At 40.4% G+C, this 26,963-nt stretch overlaps 1 protein-coding gene across 5 annotated transcripts in view; it reads right to left on the bottom strand.

Moving 5' to 3' along the window:
• The window catches only part of APC (APC regulator of WNT signaling pathway), a 101,276-nt gene extending 74,829 nt beyond the window's left edge, over nucleotides 1-26,447 (bottom strand). For 2 of the 5 annotated variants that reach the window (XM_072860302.1, XM_072860309.1), the window contains exons 1-2: nucleotides 26,105-26,447; nucleotides 7,323-7,411 (exon numbers count right to left, since the gene is read on the bottom strand). The gene's annotated coding sequence lies outside the window, so the exon portion shown is untranslated. Of the gene's footprint in view, nucleotides 1-4,840; nucleotides 4,978-5,359; nucleotides 5,438-7,322; nucleotides 7,412-26,104 lie in introns of those variants that run through there. The other 3 variants (XM_072860305.1, XM_072860306.1, XM_072860303.1) reach the window with 3 other exon arrangements.
• Between the last annotated feature and the right edge of the window lie 516 nt (nucleotides 26,448-26,963).

Raw genomic sequence — 26,963 nt, 5'->3', positions numbered from 1 at the left:
CAAGGTAATCTGAAATAGGTGCTGGTTTAACTGACTATGCTGGGCCACTAACCACAATGGTTCAGCAGCTGTTACATGGCTACTTTCAAGAGAGGGGCAAGGCTGACAGACAGGGGAAAAAATTCAGCACAGCTGTTCTAAGGTAAGCCAGCCCCACTTACTAACTTCAGCCTTAAATGCACCATTTTCATACAGTTACCTTTATCAACACACTCAAGAGAATAAAGCAAGAGGTTTTTTGGCCGTTCTTATTTCAAACATATCAAACCATGCCAATTTGCATTAATTCAATTTCTCTGTTGACTGAATCCTGTATCAGATTTTCTCCTGTTTTGTTTGAAGCTTTTCTTCAGGTTAAATGGTTTATATGTAAATATCCTTCTGCTTGTCCTTTTTTAACTCCACAAAAATATCAGCACTTCAAGTGCTGTGTTTAAGAACTTAACAAAAATGAGTATCAGTGGGCCAGGGATTGTCTTACCCATTTCAGTTTGGGGCAAGCTTTCCAGGCTTGCTGATTTAAAAATATTTATCCTTCACAGGCATTGTTCAATACACGCCTTTCCCACTCACTGAAAAATATTCCATTGGCCTCAGACTGTAAAAGCCCATTATCCTGATTCTTTCCAGATAGAGCAGAAAAAATATATTTCTGCCTTCTCCAGCATCAGACTGAACAACTACGTTATTTCCACCTGGTGATAAGCCTATGCTTTATTAAAATGGATGTTGTTGCCAGCATATTCAATCCTCCTATCCCCACCTGCATTTAAGAACAAACCTCAAAACTTCTAGTCAGTAGCAACTAGAAGGGAGGCTATTTTGTTTGTTTTTTCCTCATCTGGGCTATGTCGGCACACAAATATAATGAGGAGCCTGAAAGTGCTGTAAGGCTTTGGGTGTGGCTGAAGAGAATTAAGAAAACACTCGGTACAGAACAAGAATTGCCCATGAGTGGAACAGCAGATCTGGTACCTTCTGTCCATGTCCTCATTCATTCCGCATTAGCATGCTCAGGTCAGAGGGATGCACGAAGGAGCAGAAAACAGCCATCACAGAAAACTGCTCTTCATCAACTTGTTTTAGCAAAAAGGGCTTTGATATCAGAAAGTGAACTGCAAGGCATGTAACACTACTCCTTTTAATAAATTTGAAAAAGCTGACATTGAAAAAAACTGACAACAAATGATACCAAATGTTAATCTCTAGATTAGGTACCCTCTGAATTCCTGGGGTTTTCAGCCATGTAGAAAAAACAAGGGCCAGATTAAAAGCTATTACTACTACCAGTTATCCTAATACAATGTGTTAAAGGGTTAGTCCCTTTAAAAGGAGGCCACAATTTTCTCTAAACCTCAGCTGCATCAAGAGGATTTTCTTCTTAGTTTTTCTATCCACTTCTGCATGAAGGTTATCTTTGGGGACAGCAGACTAAAACACTGAAGTGTTACTATACCTGACCTTCCTAAATCCTTTTGACTGGGGGGCAGGGTAGAGAGGATTTTGGTTTTGTTCTTCCATAAATTAACTCAACTTGGCAAGAGCTTTCAATTCATTGTTGTATTTTGGGATACTTCCTTAAGTTCAATACTTGGCCTGTACTCATCAACCATCATAAGCAGAAGCATCATCTGTTCTTCCTAACCAAAACATAACTTGGCTGATGAAGGTTTGAAATAATAAGTGATCCATGTTCTCCGCATTCCTTAAAAGACCAAGAGAAGGAAAGAGAAGATGATGGTCTGAACTCTTGGTTTGCCCTCATACAGGTCAAGTATGATGGGGGTCAAGTGTATGTGTGAGAAACAGAAATGACCCCATGCTTAGGATTTTACTAAAGAATGCTAACAATCCAAAAAAACATCCCTATTAATACAAAAAAAAAAAAAGAAGAGTGAAATCCAGAAGTCATACATTTCAGGCTATGAACAGTCAAGTTCAGCTTTTATTACACCGCCAAGAAAAAAGCCCCACTTCTTCCTTTATAATTCTGGGTTGGGAAGTTTCTTAGCTGGTTAGTCATGCTGCATTCAGAATACAACTGTGAAAATACGAAACATGATTTGCATTTAAATACTATATTGAACACAAAGCAGCCCAGACATCATTTGAATCATAACTTATATTGGACCAGGGATGATTCACAAGCCCGAACACTCATTCTTCACGATGATCATCTTTGCTATTCATGGCTAACTGTGTATGCCCTTACTGCATATGACTTGCTCCTGTTGACTTTTATATTTCTCAAACTTTTAAGGATTCATTTCTAGAAAGTTTAAGCTATTAAAAAGTCTGAGACCAGTTATTATTTTCCTATTTTAACCAAAAATACAAATTAAACTCAAAACCACTAACATGAAATACATCAGCTTTAATTAAAAAAGAAAAACTATTATTTTATAATAAAGAAGTATTTCCCCATATTAGGTGACCTATTAGGGTCATCTTCAGGGTTCTCTTCAGCACTTGTAGGGAACAGAAGACCATTTGTCTTGCAAGAAATACATCAGCATCTGTTAACACAGGTCCTGCACGAATTTTGGAAAACCACCAGTGGAGACTTGGGTCTTCACAACAGCTTATTGTCACAGCACATCGTTAGTAGTATAGCCTATTTTAAACAGGATTTCATTGCATTGATGAAAAAAATAATTAAACACATTTCATCAACATAAACATTTTACCAACTGAATTAAGACATATTGAAATCCAACAGAAGAATTTAGAGTCCAAAGGGACTGATTTTAGCCATATGCCTTTCCAACTTATGCTGTACTATTCCAAGCTGATTATATACTAATAGTGTACTATGACAACATGTATCAGAACATTTATCATAACCAAATATTTTGTACAAGTGTTTTGGCAAGTATCACGATAGTATTTGAGGGATGACTTTTAGGAAAGTCTGCACTCATAAATAAAGTATTATATTTAAAAGTTATCTTTTATTCAAGCCGCATTTTTAACAGTGTGACTACTGTTTCTTCCAGGAACTACTCCGCTTGTTACACAAAACAATACTAAGACTGTTTGTTTTTAAGACTTAAAAAGGTACAGGAAGAAGCATCACCATAATAATCACCGTAATCACTACTGTGCCTTTGTCACCCTCTTTCCTTTCAGAAAAAAGTGGTGAAAACACCTCTGCACCTACTGTGTCTTCTAATATTTAAGCAACTGTAACAAACATTCAAAATGTTACAGAAGAAACTTCTAGCATCACCAATTTACCTTTTGAAACCAGTTACTCCAAATGGCAAGTCCTCAACTGATGTTTTAAAATTTAACACCACCCAAAGCCTCTCTTACTGACAGACAGGAAACCTATGATTCTAAAAAATAATGGTATATACAGAAAATGTTTTGAGGGGATATTTACTATAAAGCAGAAATTTAAACTCAGTAAGTTAAACTTGTCGTCTTCAAACCTTTTTGTGCATCATTGTATTCAACAGAACTGAGAAGGAGGAAAAAATCTTTTACCAGTTACTTCCAGTCTCCTTAAAAATACAGAAGAGTTTGGTTCCAGGAAGCTACTTTCAGCACATATGTTTATGTGTATTTTCAAAGAACTGTAATTTTGACACAATATTCATAATTCTATTAACTGCATTAGAAGTAAGAGAAAAAATTTACTAAATAGTAAAAACCAAGTAGAAAGAACATTAAGGAGCACTTTCAACAGAACAAACAGCACAGGGGGGAATTATTTAAAAACTGAAATTGATCTATATTCCATTATTCATGTATGCACAGTAATTTACTGAAAATAATTCTATTCAAACTAAGAAACTGTATCTTGCTACACCTTTAAAAGGCATCTTTCAGTGTATGACTACCCAAATCAAGTCAAAACCGGGCTCTGCTGATCCCCTGAAGAAAATCCTATCAAATGAAAAACGCTTCTTACAGCTCATAGCCAGGGTCCTCCATGCAAGTCAACAGGAAGGATTTTAAACGTTGACCCAAACAGTGACGAGGATGAAATAATCTGGCAGCATACATGTCTTCAAAAAATCGCCACAGATTTTTGCAAAAGGAGCCTTCTGCTGGCAATGACCTAATTACTAGAATAAAAGCTGCGTATCTGACAAAGGGAAAGAAAGGACCCACTGCTTCATACATAATTTATTAAGATTTCCCACAGCATTCAGGTTAAGTCGCAGACCCAGGCACCTCTTTGTGATGTTAAATAAATTTGTAAGAAGTCAGCGGATCCCTGGGCGCGCAGGAGGCGCGCCGCTCCCCCCAGAGCGCTCCTCGCCAGGCCCGCTCGCCGCGGCTCGCCGCCGGCCGCCCACCCGCGCCCGCCCGGCCTCCCGACCCCGCGGCTCGCCCTTCCCGGCGAGGCGGACGCGCTGCCGCAGCGGAGGCACCGCCGCCCCCCGCCACTAACAAAGCGGGGCCGCTGCCACCCGCGGGCAGCGCCTCGCCTCGCCGCCTCGCCCCGCCCCGCCGGGGGCAACCTCCGCACGCCGGGCAGGGGCTGCCCGCCCCGAGACCGCTGCCCGCCCGCCTCCCCTCCTCCCTCAGCCCCGGAGCCCGCGCTGCGGGGAGCACGGCCGCGCCAGGGCTCCGCGGCGGCTTTGCGCCCCTCGCTGGCGGGGCGGGCTGGGGCTCGATCCCGCCCGCAGCGGCTCCCCGCCGCGCCCGGGTCTTCCTCCTTCCCGCGCCGGCAGCCCTCTTCCCGCAGCCCGGCGGTTTTTTTTTAGCCACAAAAGCCGCCTTCTTCTCCCTCCCCGGCGGCGCCGCCGCCTCCCTGTCACAGGCGCGGGGAGCCGCCCCGCCTCGCCCGGGCGCGGCGGCCCCGGGGAGCCGCCGCCGCCGCACTCACCCCATGGCCGCGGCCGCTGCGCCTCCATCCCGCCGCCAGCGCCCGGCCCGGCCCGGCCGGCCCCGCCCGCGCCCACCGGCTGCGCCAGCGCCGCGGCCAATACTGCCCCGCCGGTCACGTGCCGCCCGGCGCGGCGCCGCAGCCAATGGGGCGGCGCGCCCCGAAGGATGCGCCCGCCCCCTCCACGGGGAACAAGGGCGCCCCCGCCCGGAGCCGCGCCGGCGGCCAGGCCGGGAGCTGCGGCTCTGCCCACCGGCAGCGGCGGCGGCAGCGGCGGGCCTGCCAGCAGCGCCGGGGCGCCGCCACTGCGGCGGGCTGCCCCGCGCCCCACCGCCGCCCGGAGGGGCCGAGCGCTCTCCCGCAGCCAGCCGCGGCAGGAGCCGGGAAGTTAACGGGAAGAAGGCGAGGCGAGCTCAGGCTCAACTCGGTGCCGGGGACGGCGTCCGCCCCGCCGAACAGCGCTGCGGCCGTCCCCACGGCCCGCGCCGCTGACGGCCTGCGCCCTCCAAAAGCTCTTACCACCTACTGCGCACACATGACGTAGAACACAGGCTATTATTTCTGTTAGTGCAGGCAGGCTTGCGCGCCAGCTCTTGGGCAGGTTTTAAACCACGGGGAAGGCAGGCAGGACCTTCTTCTCAATGCAAAAGCACCCCCGCTCTACGTTCGAGCATCAGTACTCACTCCGTAGAGCCACGGCCAAGACACTTAACACACTCTCTGCAGAAATTAGCTCACCAGCACCCACATCACTTCAGTTGTCACGATTATCATTCCTTCTCCTTTCAACAAAAGGATACAAGGACTAAATACCATCTAAGACTACAACCTTTTGCATTTCATATAAAGGAAAAGACATTGCTTTTATATAAAAATGAAACAAGGTTCTGCATGTACTAGAATTAAAGCTAATACAGTTCATCTAATTTTTAGTGAAATACCTATGTATTAAGACACTGCTTATTAAAAAGGCAACTGCAAGCATATCCTTCAAGGGTATCTCATTTGCAGTTCAGTAAAACACTGTTTTCATGTGCTTTTCAGATATAAAGTTGCCACTACTACTTCCTAGTTTAGTAACAGATCAAGTATGTGTACACTTAAACTATACCAAATTATAACAGTTAAGTATCAGTTTAGTGATGGGCTGGCAAAAAATCCAAAAGACAGATGAATAAACAAATCAATTCATGAAACTATTTCAGAATCTCCTTCCAGAACTTACCTCTCTCCAAGGATAAGGATGTAACAAAGTATTCATGAAGAAGACTTAAAACCCCCCAGAGGCACACTACTGAATGCAAGAGGCAGCAGAAATTAAGCTGTATTTTGGCTGTTTGAGTTTGTAGTCTGTACTTTTACTTTAAAAAAAAAAGGTTATATAGATAACAGGTACTATAGGGATGATGTTAAAAAAATCCAGCTCTAATATAAAAGGCATCTTTGTAGAAACAGCACAGTATTAAGTCTTTTTAATCCTCTGGAAGAAGGACTGAGGAATAAATCTACAGGCAGTGCAGTCCATCTCAACAGAGTAGTGCCTGATAGAACACATCTGAAAGAGTGCAATGGTTTCTCAACTAGAGCAAATGAAATGCCCTTCCTCGTGGCACTTCACATAAATTATGGAGTTACATACTTAAAGTGGACATAAGGATAGCTAGCTCACTAAGAACATATATCCTTAGATGCCTGAGGAAATTTCATTCTTCCTATAATAATTTCTTTGATTTGTGTGAAACAAGCAGGCCTGTGGTAACCTCATGTTTGGGACCAGACAAAATCAAAGGCACTACAGGCCTGTGTGTGCCTGTAAGCAATTGCACCACAGATACTCAAGTACAACTACTTTAATTTCAGCTGTTTTCTTATGGCTCCTTTTTCCAGAGTCATAGAAGGCAATCCTCCACTCTCAGGAAAGGTGCTCTTTACCAGATAACCTTGCATCAAATGTCTTCATGACAGTGTAACATTACATCACCTGCTACCTTCAGTATGGTATCACACAAAATCCCCTTTGACTTCATCAGTATGGTGAACTATGGAGGTCCTGTCACTTAAGCAGTTACAGTAAACCATTTTAAACAAAAGTTATGTGGGCCAGTATTCAAGGGTGTTTCAGGCTATATGATTTTTTGCTACAAAGCTTCTATTAATTATAGGAATAGTTGACATCCTTCTGGTTTTTGATCCACTCAATTTCATTTTAGACTTTTATGTACTACAGAGACTGAGTTCATACTCCCTCAGCTGTAACTAATTATCACATTACTCTTAAGAGGTTTAAGGTTTAGAACCTATCTATGCATTAGATCTAAAGCCATCTTACTTTATATGTTACTTATATATGCCACTGCTCCTCCCCTCAGAAAAGGAAACCAAAATGGTCCCAGTTGTTATTGTGCAGCTCTCTCCATCCTGAAATTATTTACATTAGCATAAGTGTATACTCAAATAAGCATAGAAATAGCTCAACACTTACGTTATCAGTTGGCAAGTTGTTGCAATATGAGTTGTGGCTTATAGACCCATCAGGCTGGTCCAGTAATGGTTTTAAATCATCTTCAGAAGCTGAAAGTGCAACACAGTCTGGAATGACTACTTTTAAACGTGCAAAGACAATACCAGAGAACCAATGCCAAAGAAAATGCCAGAGAAACTGAAGTCCTATATAAAGCTAAACTGCATACTTCTAAGTTAAAAACTAAGCTTGAGAAGTACACTTGACTTTCTAGAATCCAAAATGGGAATATCAAAGATCGAAGGCTACATAATGTATTCAATTTGTTTACACACATCATACAGCATTTTCTGCAACTCTGAAAAACTAACCATAGTTCTCGCTCCATGAAAAGATTCTTGTTAGTCCTGGTACTGGTTAGTCCTTTCTGAGCCTGGTAGTCACAAGCTGCGTAAGTTTCAGTAAATTCAGTGCTGATGAGTGATGTTAGATTCACTGCTCTATAGCCTGAAGTCCCCTATTTATTCATAGAACAAGCAGCAGCACAAATTCTCCAATACATTCTGCCAAGGTGACAGCTGAGTGGGAGGCAGAAAGCTTTCCCTTCCTTGCTCATAGTAATGCCCATTCTGTTACGATTTCATAAAAATGGCACCTTATGTTTCGTGTGTGACAAGCACTTGCCTCTGAAGGAAAACCCAGTATTAAGTGATATTCAGTTTAATAAACAGCATGTTATTAGTAATAAGATGACCTTTCTCATACTGTATATTCCAGTGGTGTTAAAACATTGATATACAGCCAAACAGGTGAAACAGGTGAAACAAACAGCCAAACATTGTGACACATGCTCTTATTTTCTTTCAAAACTGCTTTCTATGTGCAGTACTGGATTCTGCTAATAGGACTGTTACCAAAGAAACAGTATTTGAATAAAAAAAGTTCAGGAAAAAATAAAACACAGGGAGGAAATGTACAGAGAAAAGTCTTGTTTAGACTTAGTTATTTTTGGTTAGTTATTTTCTCTGGCAGAAAGAACAACACAGCTTTTTCATTCTTTGAAAGATACCATTACCAAGACAGATCCAGCAATACCTGCTCCATATTACATAAAAAACCTCTTTAAAAATCTACTAAGAGAATTAAATCTCTGCATGTAAGCTATCAAATCCCAGGGACACAAAATTTTAGTATTGAAAAATATCAGCTCAGTTTCAGTATTCAAAATACAATTACTTCTATTATTTTGGACAAGATCCCTGCAGTCTGCTCAGCACAGCATTCTCAAAGAGCCAAATGGGAATTTTGCTCCAGAAAAGGAACTGGCAATCTTTTCATAGAATATTTGATGCAATCCATGCACTAAGTATTTCCCAACTTCTTACTGCATTTATAGAAATTCAGTTTGAGACCAAATAAAATTGTCATAACCCTGTTTCCCCCCACTACTCAGCAGTGCTAAATAGAAGCTCTCAGAGAATTAAGATTGACATTTTAAAAAACATAAAGGACATTTCCTAAAATATTTGCTTCATAAAAATCAAGACTATTACAACAGAAAATGCAAGAAGTTTTCTGGTTTTAGATAACTGGCTCATAAATGGGACAGTACTCTGTGCCTTCACAACCTCACCCTCTGCAGCAGTACCTTTCTCCCTAGAAGCTTTAAATACATTAAATAGTGAAAAGTGACTGATATTTCATTATTAGTCATTGTACACACACAGTACTACCTACCTCAGAGACTCTGGGCACAGTGAGTGGGTTGGATAATGAGTTAAATTCTCTCTCTCTGTTGCCAGGCACTATGATTGGTATTACTCGCAAGTGTGAAACGTAGTGTTGCCAACTTAAGAGATCTTGCCTTCGGAACTTCACTTACTAATACAAGTTTTACACATTGACTTATGACAGGCTGCATCTTTTAGAAAGGTGGTATGAAAAGATTTATTAACAAAATAAACTGAAAACGTTTCACATCTGTTTTACATAGATGCAAATTTCATCTTAACACAGGACTTGCAGCTGCTGTAACCAAAGATCACCTCCTGCCTTTCAACTTTATTTTAAAAAAATCGATGAAGCTGAACATACTCTCTGCTTCTCATTTCCTTGGAAATTGTGAAGTTGCTTTCACCTTCCTCACTACCACACACAGACTGTGTATTTTCCGTCTGAGCCTTGTCCCTACCATGTGGCTAGGATCGGTGACAGTTTCTATATGCACACATTAGGAATACTCATAACCTGCTCCCATAAGCGTTTATCCCAGTGTTTTGACCATGAAAAGCTGTATTCCTACTTTGTCCATCAGGATTCTCTCAGAACTGCTGCATATTATTTCCCCATACAGATGGCCTCCAACTACAAGCATTAGAAAGACCGTCAGAAAAAGAAGTTTCTTGATCCTCAGGAAATGAAACGACCACCTTTCTCATGCAGATGCAGAAAGAATGGAGAAAAGAACTCTGTCACTGTTTCTAATGCATCATCCAGAACACATGCACTCAACTCTTCTGACACTAATCCTACAAAAATAAACAGGAAATTTCTGTACTGAGAACAGAGAATCAGAAACCAAGTTGTTCTTTTAAGATTTTCTATTATACTAATGTACTAAAATTCCACTTTTTTTTTTCCAGAGGTTATGCTACAAGTTCCTGAACTTGAGAAGATTCTTCCACCAGCAATGAAAAGATCTGTCTTTCACAGGAGTCAATTAACTACTAGAAAGTCATGTAACATAAGGTAAATGAGAAAAGCAGAAAAATGCATGCTGTTTAATTATTTAATGAATAAGTCAGATGTACAGAAAGCTATCACCTGCTCTTTACATCCTTTACTATCTAAAGCTTTCTATTGTTTGCCAATTCCTTAGTTTTGTCCAGAAGTACTGTGCTCTCTGGGGTATCTCCCACTCATGCTTTCTTCCCTCTCACTAAGTTTTTCCATCTGCATGCAGGTTTTTTACTGCAGCTTAAAGAAGTGAACATTCAAGGAGAAGAACTGCTTCCTTGGTCACATCTGTTAGATGTAGTATGGTGGTGCCATGGCCCAATCTGTAGTATTAGTCACACATGTTCTAAAAGCAGTATAACAATAATGAAAAGAGTTTGCATAGCAAACCATTAACCCAGTAAACGTCACCATCCATTTACCCATTCTTCTATCTCAGCTATGTAATAAACCCCACCTGACACAACTTTGTGTCACATTAACTATGGTTTCCTCACCCTCTTATTAAGAACATCACAGTACCCTGGTATTGTATCACTTTCTTTCCTCTGCTGCAGCTCCTTCAGGCTTGTTAGGTAGGTTACTGTTATCCATGTACTGTAATTACCACTTCTTACTTCAGCCATGCCTTGTGTTTTCTTTCCCTTCTAACCAGCTGCACATTGTATTTTCAGCCTTCCTTTTATTTACCTTCCTTTTCCACCTCCTCTTAATACTACGGCAAAGCATGACAGTTGTTAGGCCTCATTTCTAATGGACTTTAATTTAGAGTACAAGTCTTCATCAGAAATACTTCCATTCAAATATCAGAGTTGTTACTTCATCTGGGCCTCACCTGTAGGACATCAGGAAGTAGAAAGTCAGAGCAATGTTGTGCAGTACCTCAGATGAAAGGCAGAGAAGTTCAAGACATACCTACACCAGCTCTTGCTTTCCCCAGCTAACTGCAGATATCTTCATCTTACCCAATATTAACATTGCGCATTAATTTTCACACAGGTTTCTGTTTTTTAAAATGGAAAAACAATCCCATCCAAAAAGCTCTGTTGCAAGGTAATGTAAAAGGAGGATAAACACCTAAAAAGGCAGAAAAGAGAAATGGACAGTGCTCATCCAATCCACTTTTACAGAAATTTGGAAAGCTGATTTTAAAGATGTGGGGTAAAAAACTTGTCATTTGTTGGTAATATGCAAAAAGTGAGTTCACATTAACCAGCTAAACTAAAGAGTTGACTTTCAAGTGTAGTTTTGTTTACTCCACTGATGCATGCATGTGCCTACCCATTCATTCCAAACCTACAGCAAACTAAAGGCTTATTCAGCACTTTTAGAAATGTGTAATCGCACCTTCTAACCCGTCTTTAATTCCGTTTCAGTAATCCGTTAACTGTATTGAAGGCTGAACATCTGCAGCGCTGAACATCCTCCATATAAAAGCCCTTGTCTAGCGTACCTCAGGGATTCTCTGGGGAGATTTTTTCAGAGGAAAAGCTCTTCCTAGAGGGCTTTGTTTATTAATACAGATTTCTCCTCTTTTCACCATCTGGGCCATAGAGTAGAAAAATACTAAATGTTTAGAGAAAGATCAAGAATTTGATGTTTTCCAATGCTTCTCAGAGAGTGCCAGGCTCTGGATCTGCCTGGTCTCCACTAGAGCTATCTTTTGTAATCAAAGCACTTCGTCTTAGAATACTTTGTCCGTAGCTGTCACACAGTTCTTAGCTCTGATGTACGTTTTTACCCAGGGCTGCATATCCACCAGCTGCTCAGAGACTGATTAAGGGTCAGACCCAGTAGAAGAAACTGAGCACAGACCTAGAATACTTACAGTGGCCTGAGTTACAAGACAAAGCCCTATTTTGCTTATTCTTAATATTTAGCATCAGCCATAAGAAGCTGCAGTATTCACATCTGTACATGACAAATGGATGACTGCACATGTAAATGGATGATGAGATTCAGTTTCTTGTTAGACTGTGGTTGACAGAGGTCACTGCTAAAAGAAAAAATGGATGCTACACGGCTATATAAGCTTTATAGTGAGCCCAGGAGCATCCCAGAACTCCACACCACTGACAAATGGAAGCTCTGTCACTTCAGTGGCATATTTACCTTTTTCTTCACAATGTTCCTTTTAGTCTTCCCTTTGTTTGGTTTGAACCAGATGCTCTTGATGCAAGAGTTGATTTCTTGTAAGCATTCTGACATTTTAGCAGTAATAAATCAGTTAAAAAAATCTATTTAGCTAAAGGTCATCAACATGTTTTTTGCCGAGGATATTGAAAAAGAAGGAAGGTCAATTTTTCTGGAATCCTGTAAGCAAAGACCTTTTACAGAAAGGTATGCTAACCACGACCATTCTCCAAGTCCACTTAAAAAAAAGTTCCCGCTATAGGCAAGTTTCTCAAAGCCCACTGCATTAAGAAAGGCTGTGACAAGGTCTAGAAACACAAAGATCTCGCTAAGTCATGGCTGTGAGTTCTCTCACCATAATTATAACCTTTTAAACACTTAAATTAAGGCCTGAGCCTCAGAGGCTTTTAGCTAGGACACGACAACTGTATCAAATCAATCTAGAAAATCTGTCCTTTACAAGATGAAGAGTTAAAAAGGAATCTGAGGATACATATATCTTCCTTAAAAATCTAAAAAGTTCCACATTTCAGTACATAACAATAATAATTAAGGAGTTCAAAGAAGGGCCACAAAAAACAGGTCAGTTTGTTCAGGAAGATTTAGGCTGTATGGTTTAAGGACTACAACTTAGCTGGTTTAGCAAAAAGTAGGTTTTATTACTTAGCAAAAAGTTTTTTATTACTGTATATTGAAAATATTTCTGAGTTTGTCACAAGTTTAAAGAGATCCATCAGCTGGAAATTAGACAAACTGGAATAGAATTTCCTAACATTGGTGTGGCTAATCAAATCACAGAAGCTCAGTAGGAACTGAGCCCACAAGGTGAGACAAGATATTTCTTTAAGAAATATTCACTTTTAGTGTTCTGCAGCTTCTAGTATCAAGGTCATACTTAACAGTGCTGGGATCCATTCTGGGCTTGAAACGCATGAAAGTTCACAATTCATTTAATCCTGCAAGAATTTAATTCCTCGCAATATGCCTACACTCATAATGTGTTGCCACAATTACAATCGAGTCTCACACTACTGAGATTTAGCTGATTGCTTGTTAAGGTTAGGAAATAAAGTCCTCCAGCTCTTTTTCAGGACCAATACAGAACTTCACGATTAACTGATTTCTGTGTATGCAGAGATGAGCTGCTGTGGGAGGCAGTACTCCTGCAGAATGGACTTGTGCTCCCAGGTAGCACAACCCCCCCAGACACCTGGCCACAACACAGTTTTCCTGCTCACAGCCATATTAATCATCAAGCCTCATGATTTATGTGAGATTTTTGGGTTATCTTTTGTTTTGGAAACGTTCTTGCTCTCTTCAGCTTATTTATTCACCATAAAAATGCTTCTTTGGATGATGTGGGTCTCACTCCCTTAGGGAATTTGCGCTTACACAAGCCTCTACGCATTGGTGGGATACTAATTTTTTTTTCCTTCTCTTTGGCACACAGTTTAGTGTGTTTACTGAAAGTTAAAAATCCACAGCCTCATTTCAAAATATGGGGTTTTATGGTGTTGGTGGGATGGGTGCTAGGAGTTATGTTTTTCTTTTGGGGTTCTGAATGAACGGCATCTTCAAATCTTGATTTCTGTAACATTAGTGAGGTTGAAAAAAGACTTTTTGCTTCCACTGGGGGGGTTGTTTTTATAAAAGTCTGACGAGTCTATATCATCTTAGGATATTTTCTCCTAATAATGAAGGTTCAGCTTACTGAATAGTCAGTAAGGAACAAAAATTCAAGTATAAGCTAGGGGTGGGTGGCTCAGTTTGCTCTGTCCAGTATTCAAGCCGCATGAATACTTTTTGAAATTGATCTACCTGCTCAGTAGAAAAATAATGCAAAATTGAAATATTCATTGCATCTCCAGGCAAGCTGCTTCCAGTACCAAGCTCTATACATGTAGCAACAGTGCTCAATGATCCAGACTTTTAGGAGTCACACAAAACTGGCCTTCCTTTGGCCCATTCTTCATCTTGGAAATCAACATGCAACTTCAAAGTAACAAAACCAGCATCTGACACAGCTACTACTAAAAATTTACCACTACCAAAGTTACTTCAGAAAAGTACTGGGAAAAAGCAATTGAAGAAGAACACGGCTGATAGCCATGCCCAGAACAAGTAAAGCATCAGTGGAGTAACAGAGCAGAAAAATGCACTTAAGTTTGTCAAAACTGAGAAACCAGCAATGTTTTCAAATTCCTTTATCTAGATAGAGTGCATATTTGACTGCCAGATTCCTTTCCCCAGCCTGGATCCAGGACCACCAGCTAGTCAACTTACACAATCAAAATACCTAAATTGCAAGCATTAAATCTTAGAACTGTATTAAAGTGTATAACATTGCAACTCTTTTGAAACACTCAGGCTAGAGGTACAATTTAAAATACTATCACTGAGAGGAAAAACATCTTACTGATTACATTTTGCATCTCAGACTCCAATCCCTATGGACATGGGAAGGGAAAATTTTAAATAATCACAACCATAATCAGAAAAGCTCTCCATTGCTAAGGGTAGTAGAAGAACACTTTCCTTTTTTTTCCTCCTAACACATAACCCCAATACTTCAATCTTAAATGAAAAGATGTATTTTCAAAGATCCCCAAGGCAAGTCAGCTAGAACACCAGCACTAACTAGCTGAGATTCAGGGAAAACCATATTTGACACAGATCTTCCTCCTCAGCATGGATTTGCATTTTATTGATCCATTACTCTTTTATAACTGTTTATATTTTTAATAAAGTACTGAATCCCTTACTAGAAATAATTTGTATTGTTTTAATGTTAAAACTCAAACTGTTCCAAGTTCAGAGTTTGCCTGGCACTGAGCAATCCTGAGTAAACTGTAGCAGACAAGGTATTGTTTCTACACAAACAAAAATTCCAAATAAAGTAGTCTTGCAGGCAAACTTACTGCCTGCAAATCAAGATAAGCTGAGATCCCAAGAATTTTAAGCATTTCCCACAACATTGAAGGGGTTAATTTTGCAAGCTAATTACCCCAGGCAGCAAGAGAAAGAAAGTAATCTTCACAGTAGGTATTACTTCTTCTGACAAGGAAGAAACAATGGAAGAGATCCCACATCATTGGCAAAATCCCTTCTGTCACATGAACAGAAAAGCACAGTCCTCCAGAAACACAATTGGCAGTAATTGAAATTTTCTTAGTTGAGATTATGGACTAATTGTTCCCCAGTCTCACTTCTTACTTTTTCTGCTTTCCCTGAATTTTTTGCCCTATCTTGTGACCAGACATGTCTTATCACTTGGAAATTTCATGCGACATTCACATCGTGGCACTCATTCATCATGTGATCAAACACATGTGTGACTAAAGTCATCTGGATGACTGACTTGACTGGAACTGTTCTTGTGTGCCCAGATGTGTACCCATCACACAGAGGGGTACGCCTATGCTTCAGTCATGTGACAGAGCATGGCCATTCCATCAAGTCCAAGCACTTCCATGAAAGGCTGTATAGCATGACTTCACTGAAAGACAAGTGAGCTACAAGCGCAGGGGCTTTCTAGTCTACACCTGGCTGATACTTTCCTGATGTTCTTTTATTTACTGTTTATCACCTTTCCTCTCCCAAAGAGTAAATGCTGGCAAATGCTAGAAGTGAGCCTCATGAAAACCTTACTCCCCAGTTCAAATGCCTGGTAACATTCTACACTGCAGGCTATGGGCAGTGTAATTGCTTCAGTACAGGAATCATGTCTTTTTACAGATTTGAGGTTTGCCCAACACCAAGCAATTCTGATGCTTACAGGGCTTCTAGGGACTCCTGCAATATAATTACATAACTTGGGAAATGCAGAACAGAGGCAAGAATGATGAAAAGCACTATCCATCCACATTTACAAATGGTGCAATAAACTTGAAAGAACATGAATTTAATACATAGACAATTTTCAGCAAACTTCAGCTTCAAACAGCAAACTACATGGCAAACTGCCTACACGACCAATTACTTTGCATTGTAAAGAACTCCATCACTTACAAGTCACAAGTCAGAAAATTGTCAAGCAATAAACACTGATTGAGGAAGTAAATTCCTATGTTCCTATGCTACCTATATTCAGAGCAGTTGACTTTAAAGGCAAGAATTAATATATTGGCAGAGAGCAAATGTAAAACTTAGCCATGGTAACCCCAGTATGTTGAAGGCAGACTTTTTCCCATTATTCTCTGAACAAGTTAAAACGTTCTAAAACACATGAGACTTCTAAAATATAAAACAGTGAATTACAACCAGGCTTTGTCGTTACACCTAGTTTCAGGTCTTCCTTGCTGCACGCATACTAGACTGTCACATGGACTCTTCAGTACCTTTACAACATTCAAGGCACTATTTCATTTGTAAAAAAAAAGAGATCGGGACATCTTGCTCACAAGTGAAATTGAGAGAGAGATTTGGAACAGTATAAAGACAGTCATGCACAGACAACTACTTTTTCATGCAGATAAAGCAATACACAAATCCACTGGTTTTAGAGGAAGACAAGCTCTCTTTCTCCATTCAATTCATTCTTTTCAGCTTCCAGCACTTGAAACATTTTTTGGAAAAAGCTTTATGAATCAAGTCTAGTTCTCAAGGTCTTAACAATGACATTTAGACATTTAATTAGCAAGCCATCACTTGGACTGGCATCTAAACCTTTTGTCAGAGACCTAATTCCATGCCAATTCAAACATCCCATTAGTCTTATATTAACTAACAAGAAGTCTCATAATATTCTGGATACTTGATTGCACTGGCACGCATTAACACAACAGTGGAGTGAGTCTAACTAAATGCAAGGACACAGATTAACAGTGTACACACATCACACTAGCAAGGATATTTTAAGACAAAAATATAACAACCACATTCGTGTATCAACTGGTACTCAGGAATACTCTGTGCTTCCTGGTAGCCTGGATGTAATGATGACGACATCCAAGTGAGGGGAGAAAAAAAAATCTGATCGAATTAAAACTGTTTTATTGATTCCAAGCTGAGTCCTGATCTTAAACCTTTCTGGAGCTCATTCTGAACCATATTTAGAGACTTGCATATGTGAATTAAGTACCATTATTCTATGTTGACATTTCTACCCTAAGTCTATACAGAATTTTTAAAAAGTCACGAACATACATAACTACATATAAACAAATAAGCTATATTTGGAACCAAAGAAGAAAAATCACATTAGCTAATGCCCTTTTTCAGCTTGTATTTCTAACTTAGATCTGTGGTTTCCTCTGAAATAACAACAAAATCCAAAGTGTAGAAAAACGCTACAGCAAATGGCGGGAACTCTGTGGGGTTTTTGCCTGCTCTTGTGGAAATACAAATTTTATACAAGTTTGAGTCACCACTCCACTAGACTGGGCTAAAATTAGAGTCCTATACAATGAAAGGCTTGTAGTTGAACAATTTGAATACCAGGGAACAAAATCCCAATAGAGCCATTCTGCTGAAATAGAGGGGAGGAAGAAGACTGGTACCGAGAAAGATTAAAGAAATAGATATATAAGGGAATTGGGAAGTATTCAGAGTTGTGCTTAAATCTGGTATTGATAAAGTCTGCAAACAAAATTGTTACATTGTATTATAAAAAAATCAATTTAGCTTTGTGTTAAAAAGCAACAATGTGGAAGGAATATGGTCATATTAGACTCTGCTAACCTCAGAAACTCAGGTATCTCAGGGTTGCCTGCTGACGCTGTCTTCTTGGCAGAGATAGGTCCCAATTATAGTGTCAAGGTTACTGGCACCAAAGCTTTTACTCCAAAACCGCTGACAAGGAGGCTTTTGATGCCAAAAGTAAGTAAACTCTAATACAATCGGCATTTTTTTGGTTGGTCTAGATCCTGGTGTATAGCACCCGCTGACAGCCAATAATTTTACCCAAACTTCATTCCATATCCAAGCCTTTAATGACTAATAAAGAGTAATCAAGGAGACTTTACATGACCCCTTGGATTGCAAGTTCTGTGGGAAACAGCTTTGATATCCTGAATGTAGATCTTTCTGAGCAGAAAATACAGAAGTTGCAAACAATCTCAGCGAGACAAGGCAGGCATTTAACTCCAGAAATCCCATTATTCAAGGCATGTACAGTGTTTCCTTTGTGGAATATCTAATTCAAATACTTAAATCTCCTCTCCCCCCAAAAAAAACCCTGCACAGCTGAATTCTTAAAGAACAACCAACAAAACCCACCAAAAAAACAAGCCCAAACAAACAAAAAGTTCTGGGTTCAAAACAACTTCAGTCTTATATCCCTTCTACTTTAGTAAAAGAACCACGGCTACTCAGCCTTATGACCTATATGCTTTGCACATTATTAACGGGAATTTTCTACTCGAACTCCTAAACAGGAAGAAGACACAGTCCTTCCTTGGGGCAAGCATTATGGACACTGGAAGGACAGTAGAGAAGGACTGATAAAATACGAACTTCTCTTTCAGAACAGAAGCCGACTTCTCTTTGACATGAAAATGAAGTGCCTACCTACCTATTTGAAGCTTTTACTGAACAGCAAAATGATAAACCGGCCAGCATTTTCACTGAAATAAGCAGGTTGCAACATGATACTAAAATTTCAAACCAGACACTAGATTAGCTACAGGAAAGGTATTTTTTACCAAGTAGGCAAGAGTAGGGTGAAGGTCACCCTCTTCCTTAGGCCCTTACAAGGCATTAAGCAGACTTCTGACAATGTTTCAAAGCTTTGGGAACTAGAAGTCAGCATTTAATTGCATGAAAAAGTTCACAAATTAAGGCATGCTAAATTGCTGGTCTTAAGAACAAGCTTCTAGAATTCCAGAGTTTAACTGATCTGCATTTAATTTTTACTGAATAGTGAAGACCAACGTGACCAACCACCAAGACCAATATGAGTACCAAAAGACTTTACAAAAAAATATTTTCAATTATATTTTCAAAATGCATCCGATATTAGGATGGCATTTTGAAAACAAGTAACCACAGAAAAAAATATATTTAATCTGAGTAGCACAAACCAAGACAAATAGACAGTAGCAGTATTACACTAAGATGTCAGCACCTTGAGGCAAAGTGGAAGTTCTTTGCAAGACTGACATCTGAATTTAAATCTAGAAAAACAGCGCTACTATGACCTGCCTCCAAGAGGAACAACTGAGGAACTCAGTATTTTTATTCAGATACTGTACACACAAAATACAACTTAGTAAGATTATGAACTTGTTTGATCAAACTATTTTGCTCCATTTTCAAAAGGAATGTCTTGTTTCACAGTTTGATTAATCTTAACCTATTCCAAAGGATGTTATACATGCACAAAACAATGGAGGTAACTGTTGCTGATTGAAGTGACAATTAACACTGCTGCAGTTAAAAAAACCTGTTGCACTTTCCAGTATTCTCTTTTCAGATCAAGTTCTGAAGATCAAGTTCTGGTTCAAGCCAGTAAGGAATGGATTGCATTATTAAAATAAATCAAAGATAAATTAGGCATTTTTTACTCCAGAATTGTTTCAAAAATATAGAAACATTTTAAATGTTTAAATTATCAATGATAATTGAATGTTTTAATGTTTCCACTATCATTCAAATAAAAATAAAAGCTTTTATAACACACTATTAGAAGAAGCCTTGACCATTAAAGCATCTATTAGGATAACAAGTAGTATGACTGCTTCTTGTACAACATGAACATATCTGCTCAAATTCTTATACTACAGCCCCATGAAAAGCCTAATTCCTAGAGTTAGTACATTCCAGGAAGTACCATTACCATGTCTGAAACAACACTGCTAAAAAAATTAGGAACTGAAAGAGTGTAATCTCTGAACTACCAAATTCCTATGCCAATAAGTAGGTATCAACATGGTAAATTTATTTCCCAATACATCCTTCGTATACTCTCAGACATACCCAAAGAAAGGTACATTAATGTTAACTACACAGTAGGACTTCCTAGAATGTATGTTTAGCATGTAAGTAGTTTGTACATAAAAAATAGTACATACAATCTATGAAAAAAGACCATCCTGTTCCTTAACAAAGAACCCACATGCATGTGAAAAGAGCCACTTCAATATGTAGTCCTCTCATAACAGCATATACTACTTCTTAATGGACTGTGTAAGTTTGATCTTCAGGTCTATGCTGCAAGGAGTAACTAAACTTTCCTCTGCTCCTCCCCCAAACAAAAGCACTGAAATATAGGTACAGCTATATACTCACCTCAATTTTAACTTGCTCTGCAGCACACTCCTTTGTTTCTCTTAATTACATGTAACTACTCTTCTACCACCAACATCTTTTCTTATACTCTCCTCCAAATCCAAGCACAAGTGGCATGAAAAGCAACATTACTCACATCAAACTCCACAAGCCTGTTCTTAGAAATTGATTTGCCAGAGATCAGCTGCAAGATAAGATATTGTAAGCAAGAACTTTACACCCACCATGCAGTAGCAGCTACCGCTAACAAACAGGAGAACCATCGTTATAATTATTGAATTGTAGAGAAGAAAAAACTCTATCAACTCTATCCTAGCACCAAAGGCTACAAATTTATTACAAAAACTAGTTATGAAAAACTATTAATTATAAAAACACAAAACAAGAAACACTCTTTGCAACAAAAGTCTCTGCACACTACATGCCATATTTCTTTTGTTTTTATTAACACCCCTCAATTTCTAGGAAATAATTACAACACAAAGCCACATTACATAAAACTACTAGGTTGGACAGATTCCTTGTAATAATTCTGATGTAGTAATGCTTTCCTCCTATCACTCTGAAGATTACTCTGTTTCTCCAAGGATGTGGAGAATCCTACACAAGTAGCAACATGGATTCAGATCTGTTCTGCTATATATACCTGAATATAAAGTCTGTGACCAAAGATGTTCACAGGACTTTTGTCCAAAAAAAAAATCTTGCAAAGACAATCGGATGGGTCATTTCCTCTAAAGCTATAGTGATACATTTAATATTATAGTACTTTTGATTTTCACCACCATGTTTGAACCTCATTTCTTGTTTATATAGCCAGAGCCTCTATGTCCTATTTTTATTCACACTAATACTTACCTTTCCATATTCCCAAATATCAGTTAAGAAAAACACTCCTATAAAACACCACACACACAAAAACAAAACAAAACCAAACCCCACACAACCAAACAAACAAATCACATATTGGGAGACAAACCAAAATACGGAGCAGGAATCCACTTCACCATATACAGTGACAGTTGTTAAGTTCTATCCTGACATGCTTACTCAGGCTTTCGAATAATTTTATTAGACAGAAGTCACACCACTACCTAAACAGGGAGTTTGCAATCCAAATGCAAACTCCAGTAGAGCCTGTAACAAAACAAGCCAGAGGGGGCTTGAGGGAAATGCTTCTCATTGATCAACTGAATTTCAATTTATAGTATGTAAAAAAAGTGGAAATCTTACTCCCAAGAAATAGCTGCAAAGCACAACCAAGACATAAAACGCAATATATGACTCAATTAGCTTAAAGTGAAAGAACAATGACACAAAGTAGGCATGTTTGAGTAATGGAACTAAATTTCTGTATAAAATGTGTGTTAAATTGGAATTTTTAACACTATTATATAAGAAAAATTATTGTTTAGTTCTAAAGAGATTCTTAGCTGAAGCCCTTTAAATGGAAGAACAGCAGCAATGTGAGATCTCCATAGCAGGGGTTTCAGAGAGGAGAAAAAGCTCATGTGATCCTGAGAACCTTTTTCCATTAATAAAGGGAGAGCTAGCTCACACAATTTATGCTTTCATGATTTCTTTGCACTCTTGTCACACAACAATGAGAAGTCCTAGTTTCCTTCCAGTTCCCTCCACATGCCAGTTACTACAAAAAGGCCAATCTACTAACAGCCAAATTCAGTTCTGTGAAACTCAGCACCTTTCAGAATTTATTTAAAGCAACCAACACTCATACTGTTAACTGCACAAATAAGAAGGCTTTTTATTGATATCTCATTTCCAGAAAAAATACGCAATTTTCACTCAAAGAACTTAATCTATATGTGAAAAACTAAGCCTTAAGTGATGCCTTACTGCGTCACCAGAATTCTATTACAGAATAAAAATAAAAAGCTTGTATCTTGAAAAAAATCACAGCATTGAGAGGCATCATTATATTATTTCACACAAGCCTGAATTCTTTTTATTTTGAACTATAAAGCCTACATGAGTAAGGTCTTTTCTTCCATTAGAGACTAATATTCTATCAATTTGTGGTTAAAATGCACCCCTGAAGAATAACACTATGCTTATGAAAGACACCTCAAAATGCTATTGATCCTCAAACTTCATTTTAGTTTACCATTTCCACAGAGAAATCAAACTACTTGTGCTCTAATACAAGTGTATTTATAAATTCAAAATATATTATTGTCTACTCTTATTTCTCACTTTCTGAAAATCCACATGGAAGTAATGGCAAAATTAATTATCTGATCTCAAAAAGCATTCATGTTTTTAAAATTCCTCATTTCCACTAGTGATGACTAACATTAAAGCAAATAACCTCTAATAAAGACACAAACACACACACTCATGGAACCCAATTAATCTTTGGCAGTCAATTCATATCAGCATATACTAGCCTTGTGACCATGACCAGCAAGCAGTATCAGAAGTACTGTTATAGTAGCACGTGGAGATAACAAAACCAAAGTAGTATTATTCTTATTAACATTTTTGCCAACTACCCACTACCCATAATGTTCACTCAAACATACCATCCCTGCTGAATACAGACCTCTGATATTTTGAGCAAATGCTTACTGCCTAGTAGCTTTATCATCCAGCTACAACTGATGCAACAGGATGCAAACTTTCAACTAAAACTGAATGGCAATGACCCAACAACCCAAGTTCTACAACAGCACAGCATGACTTGCCATTGAAATCACTATCACAAGTTATTTTAACAGTCAAACCTGTAGTCATAATTCCAGTCAATTAGGATCAAAATCACAACAGTGTGGGGAATTAAATACCAAAACATTAGAAGTTGGGTATGTAAACCCATAGGAGTCAAAGCTAAGACTACACAGTAAAAGTGGTTTTGCTTTGCTAATACTGGTAATAAATGGATGATGAAAATAATTATGAACTTGAACAGCAAACAACTGGAAGATCCATTTAAAGATCAGTTACAACTACTGGATTCCATTTCCCAGCTGAGACCATATACATTAATTTAGTACAGTCATATTGCAATTTTAAACTTACAACAGAGACTTCATTGAAAGCTAAGCTCATAAAATAATCTTGACACATTTTTTTTCTTTCAACATTCATAATATTGATATTCCCATTAAAACATGAAAAGTTAGCAGTGTATGTTTTATTCACCAAGCTGGTTACCTACATAATTTCAGTCCATTAAACTACTGCTTATTCCATCACTATCATATGAGTTACTAAAGATCATACTGTGAAAACATGGTAACTTGATACAAAGGAAAGGAAAAGACGCATTGCTTTCTACTGTCCAAATTAAATCGAGACAACTCAAAGGACAATACGAGGACAACCACAATAAAAAAGGATTCTTACACTGAGTTCCAGACAGTGTGAGAGAAGATCACAGAATTAATGGATTTCTACTATATAATGCTATGAAACAACTTCTACAGCACAGTTTTAAAGTGGAAACAAGAGGCACATTATCCTAAATCAGTGCTATGCTTTCACTTGCCACTCATGGCATTTCAGAACTTGCTACCATAAAATATTTCCAAAAGTATACAGGTAACACCTGTGTGAATAGTTCTGTTTATTGTTGAGCTGCTTGAAACCAACAAGAACAATTAACTACTATAAAAGAATCCAAATTATTTTGATTTTAGTCAAAGAAAGAATTTTCAGAGTCTAGTCAAAATAAAGTTAGCCAAATCAAAATTTTCTTTCTTGATCATTACGGGATTAAGGAAGTTTTATTGTTAACTATGCTATTTAAATACAATCAGAGAGGGATATAACTCCCTTACTCTAGAGATTATCTAAGTAAAAGATTCTAGAAATAATCTAGAAGTCTTTATTGAAAGTAAATATATATACACACAAAAATACATATATATTTTTGAAAGCTTACATAAGGTACTGTAAATACAAAATGCTGGGGTCAACAGCTATTAGTTTAGCACCAATACAGACCAAAAGAGAGTACTGGAGACTTTCTGCATACAACAGCACAGCAGATTGTTGATGGTACTCGTTAGACATTCTAAAGAAACTGTAGTTGTGATATCAGTTACTCAATGAACATTGTGCAACAGATGCCTAGGTATCAAAAGTTGATATACTTGAGCATGTATTTCATTGCACGGAAATAAGACACACTAAGACATGTTCTTATGCCCCACAGTGTTTCCTATTGCGTTATTTAGAAATTAAAAAACATTTCATCAACTGTATCCCAGTTTGGGGTTTTTTTCCTTTATACCACTAAGCATAAATACCTTTTACCAAATATTTTTGGTTTTTTTAATTTAAAGCATCCAAGGAGAGCAAGTACTTGCAAGGTCTTCCTCACTGGGCAGAACTATTCTATAAATAGTCTTCACCATAACTAAAGGAGAAAAAACACATCAAGGAAGTTGAAGCTGAAACATAACAATGATCTCATGACATTCACTTTAAGAGTAATATTTCTTTAGTGTTTAGGATTGGATGATGAACCCATGTGACATACAATTTTTTTTCAAACCCAGTTTAAAAATATAAGATTACAGCACCTGAATAGGAAAAAGGTTCAGTTTCTCTACATTTCAATTAGTGACCTAATCTTACTTAACTCTTGCCATAGCCCTAACTTACCAAAATGTTAGCAGTACTCCTAAAGCAAAGCTTTCAAATCTGTGCTTCACCACTGCTATAATACAAAAATCTCCTCTCGCTCAATCAGTAGTTGCTAGAAGCAAGTACATGAAAACAGCTTCTGCAGAACCTTATTTTATTTTTCAGACCGTTAAAAGTTTCTATGCCAGCTTTACCAAAAGGCTTGTCTTCCCAGTTTTACAGGCCACTACCATCACATTGTTTATAGTTGGCGGGGGGGGGGGGGGGGGGGGGCGGCAACAACAAACAAGTCAGTTATATAGTTTAGGACACTCGCATCTTCACTTCTCCGTTACTCTGCAGTTACACAATGAAGATGACATTTACAGAAATCTGAACTATTTTACTTTACATTCAATCACTTCTGAATGGCCGCTGAGGCTAGAATGACTTCAGAAACTGAGTCTGTAGTCACAGACACCTGTACTGATCCACCACTCATTACAATAGGTCAGAGAGGACACATAATAGAAAAAATAAGCCCTACTAATACTGAGTTGTGAAGTTAAAAGACTCATCTAACAGTCAGAGGAAGGTTTCTGCTTGTCAAGGACTTCCAATATCTTTTCATAGAAGACAGCAGCTGAGCTCTTCCTAAGACCTAGTCGCTGGGCCTTGACCCTATTGCCTTCATATTCCAGTGGTATATTCATATTCATATTCCAGTGGTATCAGTCGAATATCTGAATACTTCCGGGCAGATTCTGAAGAACCAAACCACTGAATGAAGTCAAATCGCATTATACAAAAAAAAGCCACGACTGGCTTTGAGTAACACCCACTAGATCAGGCTCCTTCCCCGTGGGAGGCGGCACCTACGGGACTGAGCCCCGTCCCGGCGCGGCGACCCCGTCGCCCGGCGGCAGGGCCGCGGGGGCGGAGGGGCAGGAGCGGGCGCCTCCAGGGAGACGTGCACACCAGCCTTAGCCAGACGGATGCCTGGTTCAAAGCCGCCCGGGGCTGCCGCTAGCGGGTGCTGCCCGAGAAAGTGGGGGCGAAGGGCCCGGTGAAGCGGGCAGTGTCCACCGGGGCCGGCGCTCCGGCCGACGGGCACTCACCTGCCTGCCTTGCTCTCCCCGCCCAGCAGCGCCGCCGCGACTCCTCCGACGCCTCCCGCCACTGCCGCCAGCGGCGCGGGCCCGCGGAGCCGAGAGCTGCGCCTCCTCCCCGGGGCGGCGTGCAGGGGCAGCCGGCGGGCGCGCATACGGGGCAGCCGCTCCCCCTCCTCACCGGCGAGGGCCGGTCCCTGCCCCGTGTCCCCAGCTCCTCATGCCCGCGTCGGGCTCCGGGGCAGCCCCGGCCTCCTCCCCAGCTCCTGCGCGGGCCCAGCCCCTGCCCGGCAGCCGCCTCCCTCAGGCGCACCTCAGCCGCGGCGCCGGGGCCCTCTCCCCGCCAGCCTGGCTCCCCAGCCGCCCCCTCACTCGCTTCCCCGCACTGATCCCCCCGCCGCCATCTTGCCCGAGGGGAGAGCAGCAGACGCAGGCGCAGCCGACAAAATCCCGGCCGCAGCGGCGGCGCGCATGCGCGATGGCGGGAGGCCTCCGCCCCCCCCCCTCCCCGTGGCGCACACCTGCCGCGGGGGGCGGGCCGCGGGGGCGGGCCCGGCGACGGGCGGGGCGGCTGCTACCGGGCTCCCGCCGCATCGGCGGCCGCCTGCTGCCGGCGGGCCTGGGCTGCGGCGCCGGGGTCCTTTGCCCGCGCGGAGGCCTGGAGGTGGACGGCGTGGGATGGGCTGCGTTGCGCTGACAGCGCAAAGTCGCCGGGCGGTGAGAGCCCGAAGCAGCGCTCGAGGTGCTGCCGGAGGGGTGGCCCGGCTCGACTGTGGAGAGTAATGTACTGTCAGGCGTAGGAGAGACAGGCTAGAAACGCCGCTCACCCCGACAGAAAGTTCTATGCGCCTGCGTGCAGCCAAGTACG

This window comes from Ciconia boyciana, chromosome 4, assembly GCF_034638445.1.
Source record: "Ciconia boyciana chromosome 4, ASM3463844v1, whole genome shotgun sequence".
Lineage (NCBI taxonomy): Eukaryota > Metazoa > Chordata > Aves > Ciconiiformes > Ciconiidae > Ciconia > Ciconia boyciana.
Note: the sequence above shows the minus strand (reverse complement) of the source record. Positions and strands in the feature narration are given on the sequence as shown.